The 18,094-nt window shown below is 38.7% G+C and overlaps 2 non-coding genes across 2 annotated transcripts; one reads left to right on the top strand and one right to left on the bottom strand.

Annotated features, from left to right (window-relative positions):
* Positions 1-3,337: 3,337 nt before the first annotated feature.
* LOC141638597 (small nucleolar RNA R71) lies at positions 3,338-3,444 on the bottom strand. Its single transcript, XR_012542144.1, has one exon. It is a non-coding gene; the product is annotated as a small nucleolar RNA R71 (small nucleolar RNA).
* A 9,619-nt stretch (positions 3,445-13,063) lies between these two features.
* Positions 13,064-13,170, top strand: LOC141638610 (small nucleolar RNA R71). Its single transcript, XR_012542155.1, has one exon. It is a non-coding gene; the product is annotated as a small nucleolar RNA R71 (small nucleolar RNA).
* The last annotated feature ends 4,924 nt before the right edge of the window (positions 13,171-18,094 follow it).

Genomic DNA, 18,094 nt, shown 5'->3' with positions numbered 1-18,094 from the left:
TCTACTTGTTCCCCAATAATATCACGAGTTGACAAGAGCAACTATTCTTCCTTCTTGTCATGGCCAATGAGGTCTTCTTCTTTGCTTGTCATGAGTGAGCTTTTAAAGCTCTCTTTGTTGAGACTTTCTTGCCCTTTGGATGGAGCATCTTTCACTTTCTTCTTCAATATGGGTGGTGATTCTTTACCCATATCTTGTTCTTTGCATTGAGATGCCAACTTCTTCCTATCACTTTCTCGGCTATAGTGATCAACCATGAAACATGGCTCTTATAATCGGGGAGCTTTCATTGTCTTGTCAAGATTAAAAGTGATTGTTTCATTTCCCACTTCAAGGGTGAGCTCTCCATATTTCACATCAATCACCGCTCCCGCAGTGTGCAAGAAAGGTCTTCCTAAAATGATAGGAAAATTGGAATCCTCCTCCATATCAACAATAACAAACTCTACCGGGATGAAGAATTTGTCAATTCTTACGGGCACATCTTCCCATACCCCTAAAGGTATCTTTGTTGATCGATCCGCCATTTGAAGTGTGATATTGGTGCACTTGAGCTCTCCCATTCCTAGCCTCTTGCTTACCGAGTATGGCATGACACATACACTTGCCCTAAGGTCACATAAAGCTTTGTTGATTTTAGTGTCACCAATAGTGCATGGAATGGAGAAACTTCCCGGATCCTTGAATTTTGGAGGTGAACTTCCTTGAATAATAGCACTACTCACTTTAGTGAAAGGAATAGTCTCAAGCTTCCGGATGGATTTCTTCTTGGTAAGAATGTCTTTCATGTACTTCGCATAGGCCGGAACATGATTGATCAATTCCGTAAATGGAATTGAGACTTCTAAGTTCTTTGATGTGACCATAATTAGAGCATATTTAGTCCCCGAATTAGCCTTGTTCCCATGCTTTTTAGTGCATATTTGGGTTATTTATTGTCTTTAGTTCTTTGTTTTGCATATTCTTTGAGGTTTTGATCCCTTGGTAGGAAAGGAGTGCAAACCTTGCATTTTCATGGCAAAATGAGACTAAATTGATTGAATTCAATGACCAATCATCAAGGAGAGACAAGATTAGAAGGCCTTTGTACATACTATAGTATATGGGCAATGATGAGAAAAGATCCTTGCATCCCCGAGGAAATCTCCAAGGATTTTATGAATAAAAAGGAAGAAAAGAAGAAGAAACAAGACCGCCCAGCAATCCGTGCGGATTGTCTAGAAGACGCCCGTCTTCACCCTACAATCCGTGCGTCTTCACCACCAAGACGCCGGGGCAAAAACTCCAGAAGACGCCCATCTTCACCCCCCAAGACGCCCGGGCAGAGACCACCAAATCCGCCCGTCCCGTGCTAAAGACGCCCGGATTCCCAAGCATACCCATTTGGTCTTCTTCAAGCTTCAAGGAAGGATGCACATCTTTTTCTAGAGACCGGAGTCTTTCCAAAAAGACCGGCGTTTCCTCAACAAGGGACTTAATCGTCATTTAAGCCCTTAGTTAACCCTAATTAATGCACCTAATCCCCACTATAAATACCCCATTAGTCTAATTAGAAGAGCATGTTCTTCTTAGCAATCTTTAGGGTAGTTAATATCAATCAAATCTCTCTTTAATCTTGTAATCAATATTTAATCAAGTTTTAATACAAGTTTTATTTCCTTAATCTCTATCTTGTTCATCCTTTATTTTGGGTAATTGAAGATTATTTGGGTTATTATTGGGAGATTGACAACCTCTCAATCAAGCATTAAGTACTTCTTTTATTCTTTGCTTTATTATTGGAATCATTAGTAGGTATAATTCTCTTAATCCCTTTTTAATTATTGTTAATTACTTTCATTTATTCATCATGTTTCACTTTGTTGGTATGATTGACAACCTTGCTAGCATGTTCAACATGATAATGAGTGAGTAGTTTCCTTAGCTAGGGTTAATGGGTAATTAGGGGAAACCAACATGGGGGATGATTCATGCTTAAATTAATATGCTTTCATAGTTTATTTGCTTGCTTGTTGTGATCTCAACTTATGCACATGTTATGTTTGATGAAATGTGAGCCTATGAATCCTTGCATTTTTTACCCATCACCTATCTTTTCAATGAGACTTGAAAGACATAAACCAACTCGAGTCTCATTAGACCATGTATATTGTTGAGTAGGGAAGATTAAGTTGACTTGTAGGTGTTGTACAATCTAATCGATTCGGCTCCGGCACCCAAACTTTCCTAGGATTGTAAGATATAAACCAACTCAATCCATCACAACAATAATTGCTTGCTTATAATTTGAGAACATGTTTGTATGATCAATTCCCATGAATTCCCTATGACCCCATGACACCCTAGTGCTTTTTATCAATTGTTTACATCCCTTTTAATTCATCTTGCTTGTTTACTTTCATTGCTATTTAGTTTAGTGACCTTCTACATCAAACCCCAATTGTGACACCCCTTAAGACACCACTAGTTACAATAGAAATCTCATCTCAATTCTCGTCCCTTGGGATCCGACCTTTACTTGCCTCTTTACTAATTGTAGAGTTGTTGGTAAAGTTATAAATTGTGTTTTGGTCTAGGTGCTCCTAACGACAAGTAACCGAAAATATTTAGTCCGACCAAAAATGGCGCTGTTGCCGGGGACGGTGTTAACTTGATTTAGATTTTCTTGTATTGTTATTAGTTGTGTCTTTCTTTGCCTTGGGGAAGTAAAACTCCTCAAGGTTTGTTCTAATTGTTTTCGAGTTGTTTGATATTATGCATGTCTAGAAGGTCACAAGGTGACTTGTTACCCTTTGATCACGAAATTGAAAGGACTTTGACAACCAATAGAAGACTTGCTAGGAGAACTTTGAGAGGTATTGGTGAGGTTGTAGATATTCAACCAAATACTATTGAGTTCATCAACCCTTTTGCAAGAGAAGGTGAGGAGAACCCAACACAAAATCCAACACAAAATCAACCCACAATGCCTAAGTTTTCATCACATTCCGTACCCACCGAGGAGAACCTACCCAATGGTACTCCCACACCACAACATCTAACCGGAAATTTTATTGCCAAATCCGCATTTATCCAATTAGTCTAAAGAAGCCAATTTGGGGGAATGCCTAGTGAAGACCCTCACTCTCATATGGAGACTTTTTGTGACTATTGTGATGCGATTTATCAAACCGGTGTAACTCAAGACCAAATTCGATGGGTCTTATTTCCCTTTTCTCTAATTGGCACCGCGAAACAATGGTTGAAAGGCCTTGATAAGGCTACTCTCGGAATTGATTCTTGGAAGAAGTTGGCTCTAGCTTTCTACAAAAAGTTCTATCCATCGGAAAAGACTAACATGCTAAGAGCTCAAATTACGGGCTTTAAGCAAAGGGATGAAGAATCTTTGTATAAACCTTGGGAGCGGTTTAAGGGAATTTGTCGCTCATGTCCTCACCATGGACTTAGCGAGTGGTTCTTGGTACAACAATTTTGGAACGGTCTTTATGAAGATTCAAGGAACATTCTCAACATGGGATCAAATGTAATGTTCACCGAAGTTGATGACAATCAAATTTGGAACAAAATTGAGGAAATGGTGGTCCATAAGTCACAATATAGTAGACCTCGCAAGGCTACTAGAGGAGGAAAGCATAAAGTGGACTCCATTACTCAATTGGGTTCTCAACTTAGTGCTCACATTGATACCATCAATTTGAAGTTTGAAAAAGCTATGGCTAGACTTGAAGAAGCCTCAAAATCACCAAAGCATCATGTTAATGCCATGACGGCATCATCATCAATCCCAAGTGGGATATGTGAGAATTGTGGAACTTTGGGACATGACCAAAATGAATGTAGGGGAACAAATGAACAAGTGAATGCTTTCCAAGCATACAAGAGTGGTACCCCTTATTCAAACTATTACAATGAAAACACCAAATTCCATCCAAATCTCTCATACAAAAGCCAAAATGTTCAAAACCCTCAACCAACATACACCCCACCTCCCATGAGAAACCAAAATCAAAGACCCTTTTACAACCAAAACCAAGGTTACCAAAATCAAACTCCATACAATCAACAAAATGACCAAGGTTTTGATGTTCAAAAAGCGGTCCTCCAAATGCAAAAGAATCAATAAGAGTTTTTCACTCAAATGCAAAAAGATAGCCAAGCAAAGGAAATCACCATCAACAACATCTTAGCTCACACCAAAATGTTGGAAACCCAATTGACTCAACTAGCATCTTCAAGCTCACAAAGACAAAAGTGGCAATTACCACCTCAAAGTAATCCCCCAAGACATGAAACGGTTAGTTCCATTCACTTGAGAAGTGGTACAAGGTATGAAGCACCGAAGAAGCAAGTTGAGGATGAAGTTGTGGAAACTAGTGACAAAGAAGAAATTGTGCAAAACTCCAAGGATGGGGAACTATCAAAAGAAGAAATTTCAAAGAAAAATGAAGACAAGGTCAAGGAGAAGGAGCCCATTGTGATTAGACTTCCTTTTCCGAGTCGTCAAGCCAAGCCCAAATTTGATGACCAACTTGGAAAATTTATGGAAATTGTGAAGAATTTGGAAGTCTCAATTCCTTTCACGGAATTAATCAATCACGTGCCGGCCTATGCAAAATACATAAAAGACATCCTCACAAAGAAGAAGTTGATCCGGAAGCTTGAGACTATCGCCTTCACTAAGGTGAGTAGTGCAATACTTCAAGGGAGTTCACCTCCAAAGTTAAAGGATCCGGAAGCTTCTCAATACCGTGTACCATTGGCGACACCACGATCAACAAAGCCTTATGTGATCTAGGGGCTAGTGTGAGTGTTATGCCGTACTCGGTGAGTAAAAGGTTGGGGATGGGAGAGCTTAAATTCACCAATATCGCACTCCAAATGGCCGATAGATCGACGAAGACACCATTAGGGATATGGGAAGATGTTCCCGTAAGAATTGGGAAATTTTTCATCCCGGTGGACTTTGTCATTGTTGACATGGAAGAAGACTCCAACATTCCAATCATTCTAGGAAGACCTTTCTTACACACCGCGGGTGCGGTGATTGATGTGAATCATGGAGAGCTCACTCTAGAAGTGGGAGATGAGAGCATAACTTTCAATCTTGACAAGACCATGAGAGCTCCCCATTTGCATGAACCATGTTTTATGGTTGATCATTATAGCCGGAAGGATGATAGGAAGAAGTCGGAATTCCAATGGAAGAAGAAAATTGAAGATGCTCCATTCAAAGAGCAAGTGAATTGTAACAAAGAGAGCTTGAAAAGCTCACCAAAGTCAAGCAATGAAGAGGATGGCCTTAATGGCCAAGACAAGAAAATGGGAGAGTTGTCTCCATCAACTCAAGAGATCTTTAGTGATCAAGTAGATGAAGTTTGTGGTCTTTGGGACGATGCGTTTGAAGGGATTTTCAATCCCTATATTGGTAATGCTATCGATCAAGACCGACAACAAGGGCAAAGGTCTATTGAAGATTTTTATCATGATAATGAACAAGCTTTTGATTACTTCTTCAAGGTGTTGAGCAACATCAACAACACCTTGGACATGCCCCCATGACATCTCACTAAGGATGAGAGTTTGGTGGAGTCCTCCCTAAACCATCATTTGTAAATATTTCTAACTCCCTAACTCGCATTTTTATTCTTACATTGCATTTTTGTCATTTTTGGATTTTTATACTTTGATCAAGATAATTATCATTTTTGAGAGAAGTGAGGGAGGGACTAATGATTTTAATTGATGTGTAGTGCTTTAGCTTAATGTGGGGATAACAATTGCCTAGGCTATTCATGCCTTAGTAGTGCCCCTACAATGAAGAACACGGGATTTGAAGAATGGAAAATGACACGGGATATGCAAGTACACGGATGGAACTGAATCCGGGTAAAAAGGGGCAGAATCCGAGCGTTTTCTAGGGAATCCGCCCGTCTTCAGGCAACCCGGGCGTATTGGTAAAAATCCGCCCATCCATCTGAGCTGGGAATTTGAAATTTTGGGACTGTTGATAAATCCGAGCGTCCTGCAAGAGATTCCGCCCGTTTTCAGAAAGACGCCCGTCCTGGAAGGAAAGACGCCCGTCTTTTTGGCTGAGAAAAACAAGAAAACTCACTGGAAGAGAATCCGCCCGTCTTCAGCAGAAGACGCCCGTCCCGCAATTGAACAATCCGAGCGTCTTTGCTGAAACCCACCCGTCTTTAGGCGAGAATTCTCAAACCAAAACAGGCAGAATCCGAGCGTCCCGACGGAAAGACGCCCGTCTTCCCCTGCTATTTCAAATTTTTCGGGTATTTTAAATACCCCATCCCCCATTCATTTCTTCATTCCTTCATTCAAAACACTACCCATAAACCCCAAAACTCAAAAACCTCATCCTCTCCATCACCAAAACAAGATTTCCTCAACCACATTCAACAAAATCAAATCCAAACTTCCTTTTAACAACAATTAATCACTCCTCTTCCAACAAAAATCAAACCAAGCACCAAAATCTTCAACCTTTGAGTCAATTTTTGAAATTATAAAGGCAAAGCCTTTCACCTTCAAATCGATTTGGGTATACTTGGAAATTGAAGATTTTCACTCTTTTCTTGGTTCAATCATCAATGGCAAGAACAAAAGGAGCAACAAAGGCACCTAAGGCAAAGACACTCTCAACAAGACAAAAGAGTCTTCAAGCAAAGAAAGCCTCATTGGCTATGGTGGTAGCTAGCTCAAACTTGGAAGTGCAACAACAACAACAACAACCTCCCTTAGAAGCTACAACATCAACAACTCCGGAAATCGCTCAACTTTCGAACTATCCGGAGGTAATTTTCATTTCTAACTCCCATAGGAAAACATTTGCCAAGTATGCTAGAAAATCCTTTCTATCCACCAAGTTTATTTGTGAAGATGCCTTGAACAAGTTGGGTGTCCTTGAGCAAACTAAAGCCTTCTTTGAAGCCATGGGGTTAGGAAAATTGTTTGCTACAAAAGAATTGACATACCCCTCCCTTACCTTAGAATTCTTGAGTTCTTTGAAAGTTACTAAGGTAGAGACTAGAGAAAACATCGAGTTCCGCCTTGCTAATGTGAGTAGGCACATCACCTTTGATGAATTGGGTAAAGCATTGAGTCTTAGTGATTCATCTAGTTATTTCAAGAATCCCGGCAAGTATGACCCAGCTCCTCTTTGGAAGGCGATTTCCGGAAGGAAATTTGAGAACTATCACGCTAGTCGCACTCTATTAGTCCACCATCCGGGCATTAGAGTGTGGCATAAGGTCATCGAGAATACCATCATTGCAAGAAAAGACACCAACCACTTTACCAAGCTCGATTGTGTTCTTCTTGAGTCGGCCTTAAATATTGGAAGGGAATTCACCAAGCCTTACAATTCTCTAAGGCTTTTGGTTGAAAGATGGCTAAATGTTGATTGTGGGAAGCAAGGCAACACTGTTATTATAAATGGAGGTCTAGTCACTCTTTTGGCTAAGTACTTTGATCCGAATTTCAACAAGGATAGCAAGTATGTGGCGAAAAAGGGGGGTCATCTCATTGATATGGATGCCATGATTAACAAGTACAAGTGGGTCACTCATAACCCTCTTGACACCAAGTATGGGTGGCTCACCAATGAGGCTAGATCTTTTACTTTGCCTTACAAGATTTTCCGTTTGAGTGTTCATTGGACCAACTACCTCCTTCCCCTCTCAAAAGAAGCCGAATACATCATCCGTCAACAAAGGGTTGAAATTGAAATGCCCTCCTCCTCCATTGTCACACCACCCTATCCTATCAAGTATCAAGAGTTCAAACCTGAAGGTGTTGAAGCAAGCAATGACTATATGACTCTACTTATGCAAGAGATGCACAAACAAGCTTTTAAGGATCGGAAAGATACATACTTAGCCCAATATCCACCCCTCCTTCATTTATCTAGGCAAGGACTACTTGATCCTTCATGTCCTTTGCCTAGTTGGGCAGATAAGGAAGTCTTCTTTCCGAGTGCATCTAGGGGCGAGATTCCGGGTGACGATGAGGTTGTCGGTGATGAGGTTGTTGATGATTACATTGAGGAAGAGGCTAGTGATGAAGAAGAAGAGGATGATGAAGGAAGTGAAGAAGGAAGTGGTGATGAGTCCACTTCTATTGAGGAAGATGATGATAATGATGATATGGTGGAAGACTAGCAAGCTTTGGAGGCTCCTACCCTCTTGAGGTTTGTCTACTTCTTTCTTTGTTTTATTTATTTATCTTGATCATGGTTAGAGTAGTCCTAGCAACATAGAAGACTAACACCTCGGCCCCATTGAGGTGTTCTTATTTAATTGTTCCCACTTTTGAAAATCCAAAATGACAAATTTAGTTTCATGCATTGCATCTTGTGCGCATGAACTACCCCCAACTTTAGGACATTAGAAATAATGTCTAACTCGGTTTGGGGAAGTACATGCATACGCAACGGGAGGTAATCTAAATTACGCTTTCCGTCATAAACAAAAAAAACCATGCATCATGTAGTGTAGATTAGTGTAGCTTGCATTTAGTGTAGAAACCATGCATCATGTTTGCATAATTTCCCATCATTTTGGCCATTGGGGACAATGCCCATATTAGTGTGGGGATAGGGATTTCTAACTTGACTTTTATTCAAAAATCCAAAAAATTGAAAATTTTGAAAAACCATAAAAAATTGAAAAAATTGAAAAACCAAAAACAAGTTCATTTCTTTTGTAGTATAGTCTTGTATATATTGTTGTATATATTGTGTTTGTTCTATCCTTGTTCACATTGATTGACTATGCCACATCCGAGACATGAGGATATTGAAGACCGCATGGTATGATCTTTCCAATCTGCTTTTTCCTCTTTATGTTAATGACTATGTGGCTTTATTTTGATTGATGCGGTATAACAATGTGAACCTAGTACTTGAATTTAGTTTATATGTCATATTAGTTGGTAGAATCATTTGCATTAGGATGTATATATGCTAGTTGCATCATGGCATGTAGTTTGCATGTTAGAAAAATTTTGCGAAACCGTCTACTTGGAAAGCTTGACAAGTATATATAGGCCCTAGTAGATGCTTTTTCTTCTTAAGACATTGCTTGTTAGAATACTTGTAAAACACCCTAGGATGTGTCATGCTAGTATCCTTTGACCCATGGATTAAGGCCTAGTCAAGAGTACCTTGTGGTGTGATAACTCCTTGGCTACCGTTTATTCCAAGGCGACCCTTGAAACCATGCAACCATCATTCATCCATGTTCTACCATACATTTTGTCATCAAAGGGAATGGGCACAAAAAGAAATTGTTCAAAAATTTGAGTTCAAGAAATGAAATGAAATGAAAAGTGAAAAAAAGTTTGCAATTGCATCAAATGAAAAGAGGAATAACAAAAATGAAAACTCATATGCTTCAAATATAAGGCACCCTCACTACATATGGGGTGACTTTGAAAATGTTCAAAAAGAAAATGCAAAAAGTTGAAAGGTTGTCAAGTATTGAATTGCCAAACATCAAAAGAAATGGCAAAAGAAAGTGTTCTCAAATGTTATATGCCACAAGAAATTGGGGGGAAAAACAACAACAAAAGCAAACTCTCAAATAAAACTCAAATTCTATCGATCCCTTTATCCATCATATCCATTTTTGTGCATGGTAGAGAGGGGACGACCCTTCTTCTTGTCTAGGCAAGAGGGGGAATTCCGCGATCCTCCAGTGTTTCTAACACCATAGGGAGTCTATTCTTGACAAAAGCATTTAACAATTGAGGACAAAGGAACCCTAGCTTGACACAACTTGGAGGTGATTTATTGGTATCCTTCTAGGCTTAGTAGTTTGAATAAATTGCATCTATGAAGGAGTGTGTACCCTTGAATTGCTTCCCTTGAAGATAATTTCTGCCACTTAGATGAGGAAAGTGGCTATTCTTTTGTAGATGGATCCATTATTTGATTTTGTGTGCTTAATGTTTGGATGTGTCGCCATTTTGGCAAGACCCACCTTGCCTTACAAGAAGGCATCCTACCTCATGGTTGTCTTGTTGTGAGTTGAAGGGGCGGAGTGAGACCCGCTAATTGTCTCATATCGGCTATGTTATTAGGTTAGTTTAAATAATGGTCCTAGTCTTTGTCACCTCTTTACTCGGGACGAGCAAAGGTTCGGTTTGGGGATATTTGATGTGACCATAATTAGAGCATATTTAGTCCCCGAATTAGCCTTGTTCCCATGCTTTTTAGTGCATATTTGGGTCATTTATTGTCTTTAGTTCTTTGTTTTGCATATTCTTTGAGGTTTTGATCCCTTGGTAGGAAAGGAGTGCAAACCTTGCATTTTCATGGCAAAATGAGACTAAATTGATTGAATTCAATGACCAAGCATCAAGGAGAGACAAGATTAGAAGGCCTTTGTACATACTATAGTAGATGGGCAATGATGAGAAAAGATCATTGCATCCCCAAGGAAATCCCCAAGGATTTTATGAAGAAAAAGGAAGAAAAGAAGAAGAAACAAGACTGCCCAGCAATCCGTGCGGATTGTCTAGAAGACGCCCGTCTTCACCCTACAATCCGTGCGTCTTCACCACCAAGACGCCCGGGCAAAAACTCCAGAGGACGCCCGTCTTCACCCCCAAGACGCCCGGGCGGAGACCACCAAATCCGCTCGTCCCGTGCTAAAGACGCCCGGATTCCCAGGCAGACCCATTTGGTCTTCTTCAATCTTCAAGGAAGGATGCACATCTTTTTCTAGAGACCGGAGTCTCCCTAGAGACCGGAGTCTTTCCAAAAAGACCGGCGTTTCCTCAACAAGGGAATTAATTGTCATTTATGCCCTTAGTTAACCCTAATTCATGCACCTAATCCCCACTATAAATACCCCATTAGTCTAATTAAAAGAGCATGTTCTTCTTAGCAATCCTTAGGGTAGTTAATATCAATCAAATCTCTCTTTAATCTTGTAATCAACATTTAATCAAGTTTTAATACAAGTTTTATTTCCTTAATCTCTCTCTTGTTCATCCTTTATTTTGGGTAATTGAAGATTATTTGGGTTATTATTGAGAGATTTACAACCTCTCAATCAAGCATCAAGTACTTCTTTTATTCTTTGCTTTATTATTGGAATCATTAGTAGGTATAATTCTCTTAATCCCTTTTTAATTATTGTTAATTACTTTCATTTATTCATCATATTTCACTTTGTTGGTATGATTGACAACCTTGCTAGCATGTTCAACATGATAATGAGTGAGTAGTTTCCTTAGCTAGGGTTAATGGGTAATTAGGGGAAACCAACATGGGGGATGATTCATGCTTAAATTAATATGCTTTCATAGTTTTTTTGCTTGCTTGTTGTGATATCAACCTATGCACATGTTATGTTTGATGAAATGTGAGCCTATGAATCCTTGCATTTTTTACCCATCACCTATTTTTTCAATGAGACTTGTAAGACATAAACCAACTCGAGTCTCATTAGACCATGCATATTGTTGAGTAGGGAAGATTAAGTCGACTTGTAGGTATTGTACAATCTAATCGATTCGGCTTCGGGACCCAAACTTTCCTAGAATTGTAAGATATAAACCAACTCAATCCATCACAACAATAATTGCTTTCTTATAATTTGAGAACATGTTTGTATGATCAATTCCAATGAATTCCCTATGACCCCATGACACCCTAGTGCTTTTTATCAATTGTTTACATCCCTTTTAATTCATCTTGCTTGTTTACTTTCATTGCTATTTAGTTTAGTGACCTTCTACATCAAACCCCAATTGTGACACCCCTTAAAACACAACTAGTTACAATAGAAATCTCATCTCAATTCCCGTCCCTTGGGATCCGACCTTTACTTGCCTCTTTACTAATTGTAGATTTGTTGGTGAAGTTATAAATTGTGTTTTGGTCTAGGTGCTCCTAATGACAAGTAACCGAAAAGATTTAGTCCGACCATTCTTCATAATCTCCATTAACTTTCCAAGTTGTTCATCAAACATAGGCTTAGCTTGACGACTTGGGAATGGAAGTCTAATCACAATAGGTTCCTTTTCTTTAGCCTTTTCTTCATTCTTTTTTGAAACTTCTTGAATGGTGGGTTCTTCTTCCTTAGAGTTTTCCACAACTCTTTCCTTATCACTAGTCTTCACAATGTCATCCTCAATTTACTCCTTTGACGCTTCCTAGCTTGTACCACTCCTCAAATGGATGGCACTAACTGATTCATGTCTTGGGGGATTACTTTGAGGTGGTAATTGCCCCTTTTGTCTTTGAGAGCTAGAAGATGCTAATTGAGACATTTGGGTTTCCAAAATTTTGGTGTGGTCTAGGATGTTGTTGATGGTGATGTCTTTTGCTTGGCTATCTTTTTGCATTTGAGTGAAAAATTCTTGTTGGTTCTTTTGCATTAGGAGGACCGCTTTTTGAACATCAAAACTTTGGTCATTGGATTGATTGTATGGAGTTTGATTTTGATAACCTTGGTTTTGGTTGTAAAAGGGTCTTTGAGCTTGGTTTCTCATTAGAGGTGGGGTGTATGTTGTTTGAGGGTTTTGAACATTTTGGCTTTTGTATGAGAGGTTTTGATGGAATTTGGTGTTTTCATTGTAATAGTTGCAATAAGGGGTACCACTCTTGTATGTTTGGAAAGAATTCACTTGTTCACTTGTTCCCCTACATTCACTTTGGTCATATCCCAAAGTTCCACAACTCTCACATACTCCACTTGGAATTGATGAAGATGCCACCATGGCATTAACATATTGCTTTGGTGATTTGGAGGCTTCTTCAAGCTTAGCCATAGCCTTCTCAAAATTCAAATTAATGGTATCAATATGAGCACTAAGTTGAGCACCCAATTGAGTAATAGAGTCCACTTCATGCTTTCCTCCTCTAGTAGCCTTTCGAGGTCTACTATATTGTGGGTTATGGACCGTCAATTCCTCAATCTTGTTCCATGTTTGATTATCGTCAACTTCGGTAAACATACCATTTGATCCCATATTGAGAATGTTTCGAGAGTCTTCATATAGACCATTCCAAAATTGGTGTACAAGGAACCACTCGCTAAGTCCATGATGTGGACAAGATCGGCAAGTATATTTGAATCTCTCCCATGCTTCATACAAAGATTCTTCGTCCCTTTGTTTGAACCCGGTGATTTAGGCTCTCAACATGTTAGTCTTTTCCGGAGGATAGAACTTTTTATAGAAAGCAAGTGCCAATTTCTTCCAAGAGTCAATACCAAGAGTAGCCTTATCAAGGCTCTTTAACCATTGTTTCGCGGTACCAATCAAAGAAAAAGAAAATAAGACCCATCGAATTTGGTCTTGAGTAACTCCGGTTTGAGAAATCGCATCATAATAGTCACAAAAAGTCTCCATATGAGAATGAGGGTCTTCACTAGGCATCCCTCCAAGTTGACTTTTCTCAACTAGTTGTATGAATGCGGATTTTGCAATGAAATTACCGGTCAAATGTTGTGGTGTGGTACGAAATGTGATGAAAATTTAGGCATTGTGGGTTGATTTTTTTGTTGGGTTATCCTCTCCTTCTCTTGCAAAAGGGTTGATGAACTAAATATTATTTGGTTGAATGTTCACAATCTCACAAATACCTCTCAAAGTATTTCTAGCATGTCTTCTATTTTTGGTCAAAGTTCTTTCAATTACAAGATCAATGGGTAACAAGTTAACTTGTGATCTCCTAGACATGCAAAATTTCAAACAACTCGAAAACAATTAGAACAAACCTCGAGGAGTTTCACTTCCCCAAGGCAAAGAAAGACACAACTAAGAAACACAATCAAATAAAATCAAATTAAGTTAACACCGTCCCCAACAACGGCGCCATTTTTGGTCGGTTTTCGATTTCGGTTACTCGTCGTCAAAAGTTACCTAGACCAAAATGGTCGGATCCGAAGGGACGGGTATTGATGTAGGATTTTCGATTGCAAATTGTTGTGTCTAAGGGTGTCACAATTTGGGTTGAGGTAGGAGATCAACTAAAATAATCAACAATGTAAATAAAGTAATGAAAGCAAGAAAGATGATTAAAATGAGATGTAAACAATTGATTAAAAGTACTAGGGTGTCATGGGTTCATAGGGGATTCATGGGATTTGATCATACAAACATATTTTCTACTAGATGAAAGCAATTATTATTGTGATGGGATCGAGTTAATGTATATCTTACAATCCCTAAGAAGGTTTGCGTCCCGGAGCCGAATCGATTAGATTGTACAACACCTACAAGTCGACTTAATCCTCCCTATCCAATATATGCATGGTCTAATGAGACTCGAGTTGGTTTATGTCTTACAAGTCTAATTGAAAAGGTAAGTGATGGGTAAAAAATGCAAGGATTCATAGGCTCGCATTTCATCAAACATAACATGTGCATAAGTTGGAATCACAACAAACAAGCAAATTATTTATGAAAACATATTAGATTAAGCATGAACAATCCCCATGTTGGTTTTCCTTAATTCCCCACTAACCCTAGTTAAGGTAACTACTCACTCATTATCAAGTTTAACATGCTAACAAGGTTGTCAATCATACTACCAAGGCAAAACATGTTGAACAAATGAAGATGATTAACAATAATTAAAAAGGATTAAGAGAGAATTATACCTATAAAGATGATTCCAAATAATAAAGCAAAGAATAATATAAGTACTTGATGATTGATGAAAGGTTGTGAATCCTCCAAATAAACCCAAATAATCTTCTAATTACCCAAAATAAATGATGAAAAATAGAGAAATTAAGGAAAGATTAAGAAATGAGATTTGTATTAATGCTAAATTAAGACTTGATTACAAGATTAAAAGAGTATTAAGACTTGATTAAGATAAGATTAAGATGGCCTTCTAATCTAGGTAGTACAATGGGGTATTTATACTAGAGATTAGGTACAAAGATTAGGGTTACTAAGGGCTTAAATGACTATTACGACCCTTAAGAAAAGTTGAGGAAGTGCTCCTCTCCAAGAAGATGCTCATCACCGTTTTGGTGGTCTCCAGAAAATCTGCTCGTCCCGAGCGTCTAGGCAGCATGGACGGTTGGTTCGGCATGGGAATCCGAGCGGATTGTGGAAGGGACGCTCGGATTGTTTGGTCTCAAGACGAGCGTCTTGGTATCAGGACGCTCAGATCACAACAGGGAGACGCTAGTCCTGGGCAGGGAGACGCTCGGATCTCTTGTCAGGCACTTCTCTTCTTTTCTTTCGTCAACAATCCTCGGGGATCTTGTTGGAGATGCAAGGATCCTTTCATCATTGCCCAATCTACTTTATTTCCTATATAGGCCTTCTAGTATCGTCTTCCCCTTGATGCTTGGTCATTGGATTTGACCAATTTAGCTCCATTTTGCCATGAAAATGCAAGGTTCGTACTCCTTTCCTACCAAGGGATCAAAACCTCAAAGAATATGCAAAACAGGAAACTAAAGGTAGTAAATGACCTAATTATGCACTAAAAAGTATAGGAACGAGGCTAATTCGGGGACTAAATATGCTCAAATATGAGAGACATCACCGACCCGAAGTACCTCCTAGTGACCGAGCCTTTGCGCCATTGTGGCTGCCGATTCTAATGATGAGGAGGAGGGGGTTCCTGAGAGGAAGGTGTACCTCATTGACCAAGATATCTTGGAGGTGATGCCTGAGCCGAGGAAGGGGGACCAGGTGAGACCTGAGGATGCTTAGCCTAGAGTGAGGAGGGGACCACGGCGAGTGAGGGAGAGGGTGGCAGAGACCCAGCCGGAGCAGCCAGTGCCTCCACAGTACCAGTATCCTGGTTACCCTCCTTTCTATTGCCCTGAGATGAGAGTGTGCGAGCTCACGGAGAGGGTGTCAGCGACATTGACATTCCACAACCTCCACGAGATGGCGTACGTATAGGGCATAGGGACCGGATCAGCCCAGCCCATGTGGTGGAGAGGTGTTGGGGACGACATTAGAGTCGTTCACTCTTTCGGCGTGGAGAGGTCTGCTTGGGGAGAGCCCCAGTCGTATCCCTACGGTTTCTTGGCCCCTTTGCGCGTGGGAGCAGATGCTGGTGTTGGTGGTGTCACAGGTCATGATGCAGCAGGAGCGGGCACATCTGGTGGTGGGGGTGATGACGAGATCATGGGTGAGCAGGATGTGGAGTGATCATACTCCTTTTCTTTTCTATCATTTCATAGATTTCCAGTGGATAGTATTCGTTTTGTTGGTAGTACTTTATCAGACTTTGGTTTGTATGATTGGCCATAAGGTCGTATTTTGAGTAACTTTAGAATGATTATGCAGGATTTTAGGGTCGGGAGAGCGTCCAAACTCGTGATTTATGATTGTTTGGTTTATATTTGTCTTTAAAGAGGCTTTATCGACCTGTGGCTACTCGATCGAGTAACTGCACGTGTGACTTAGGGGGGGGTGTAGTCTGATCTCGGCTTACTCGATCGAGTAGCTGATGGGCTCAATCGAGTAAGGCCAGCTCGATCGAGTGCCTGACCAACTCGATCGAGTGTCACTGTTACAGGAACTTTTCGAATTAAAACTTGGTTGAATCGTTATATCTTGGATGCTATTATATTAATCCTTGTCGTGGTTGCTTAGTATCCTTGTTTAGCTTCACCAAAGGTTATATAATTGTGTGTGGTCGTGCTATATATATATATATATATATATATATATATATATATATATATATATATATATATATATATATATATATATATATATATATATATATATACACATATATATATATATATATATATACACATATATATATATATATATACACATATATATATATATATATATATAGAGTGAGCATCCCATGAGTCTAGCATCTTAGATGAGTCTAGCATATCAATAAGAACCGTTGGATCAACAAGATCCAAGGGCTCTCGTTCAGCCACGTCGCCTCAAATATTAAGCGCGTCTAATAAAAGCTACAAACTGATTGTTATGTGTCATTATAATCAGATCTTTTTCTCTCTCTACAAACCCCTCATCTCTCTCTAGTCAGTTAAAACATTAATTCTTCAACAAGAAAAAAAACAACGCACATCAATTATTTTGACAGTAGATATTCAAAGTTTCTTCAATCGCCATTCTTTTCAAAAAAATCATCCCTAATCTAGTTAATTTTCTCTAAAATCGAGCATAGATCTACAAAAAATTAATCAAGATCTTCAAAAACATTCAGAAAACAACCGTTTCTCATCTAATGAAGAGGTATAGATCGCTCTCTAATTCGTTATTTCTTATAAAAAATTGTCGCGATTTATATGTTGCTGCATGTTGTTGTTGTTGTTGTTGTTGTTGTTGTTGTTGTTGTTGTTGTTGTTGTTGTTGATGATTATATTAATTGATTTAGGGCTAATGTTTTGTTCGAACTGAGTAATTGATTTTTGGCAAAATATTAGGTTTAGTTTGCATCCTGGTGTTGTTGATCTTGAATTATATAACTAAACTGTCAATTAATTGTATGTTTTCCTTCTCGATTTCAGAAATTGAGAAATTAATTCTCGTTTTTGTTTTCGTAGCTATTAAATTTTGTGTTATTTCATATATATTCTACTTTTCGCCTAAAAATTAGGGTTAATAATTTGTAGAAACTTAGTAATTAATGTTCGTTTTTGTTTTGCATAGTATTGATTCTATGTATTCATAGTGTTTGTTAAAAAGTTAGAGTCGTGACAGTGTGAAATTCATAATTGGATTTGTTTTCATGAAAATTGGGGAAAAATTGTGACGATTAAATTAACTTTCGGAAAATACTCGACATCTTTTACTGTAACATTGTTACTGTAACACAGTAAAACTATTACTGTAACATTGTTATTGTAACATCAGAAAAACTATTACTGTAACATTGTTCTTTATTACATTAATATTGCATGCTATAATGTAGTTATTATTGAGGAATCGCGATTCTTGTTGAATCAACTTGAAATATTATTACAACATTTTATATTTGATATTGTGTGATTTAACCCAATTAATTAAATTTGTTCGTATAACATTGTTATTAACTCACAAGAGATGTTGATCATTAATAATGGACCATCAGTTTTCACATATATTTTAATTATTAATGCTA

This window comes from Silene latifolia, unplaced genomic scaffold (genome assembly GCF_048544455.1).
Source record: "Silene latifolia isolate original U9 population unplaced genomic scaffold, ASM4854445v1 scaffold_20.1, whole genome shotgun sequence".
Lineage (NCBI taxonomy): Eukaryota > Viridiplantae > Streptophyta > Magnoliopsida > Caryophyllales > Caryophyllaceae > Silene > Silene latifolia.
This window is presented reverse-complemented; position numbering and strand designations above follow the sequence as displayed.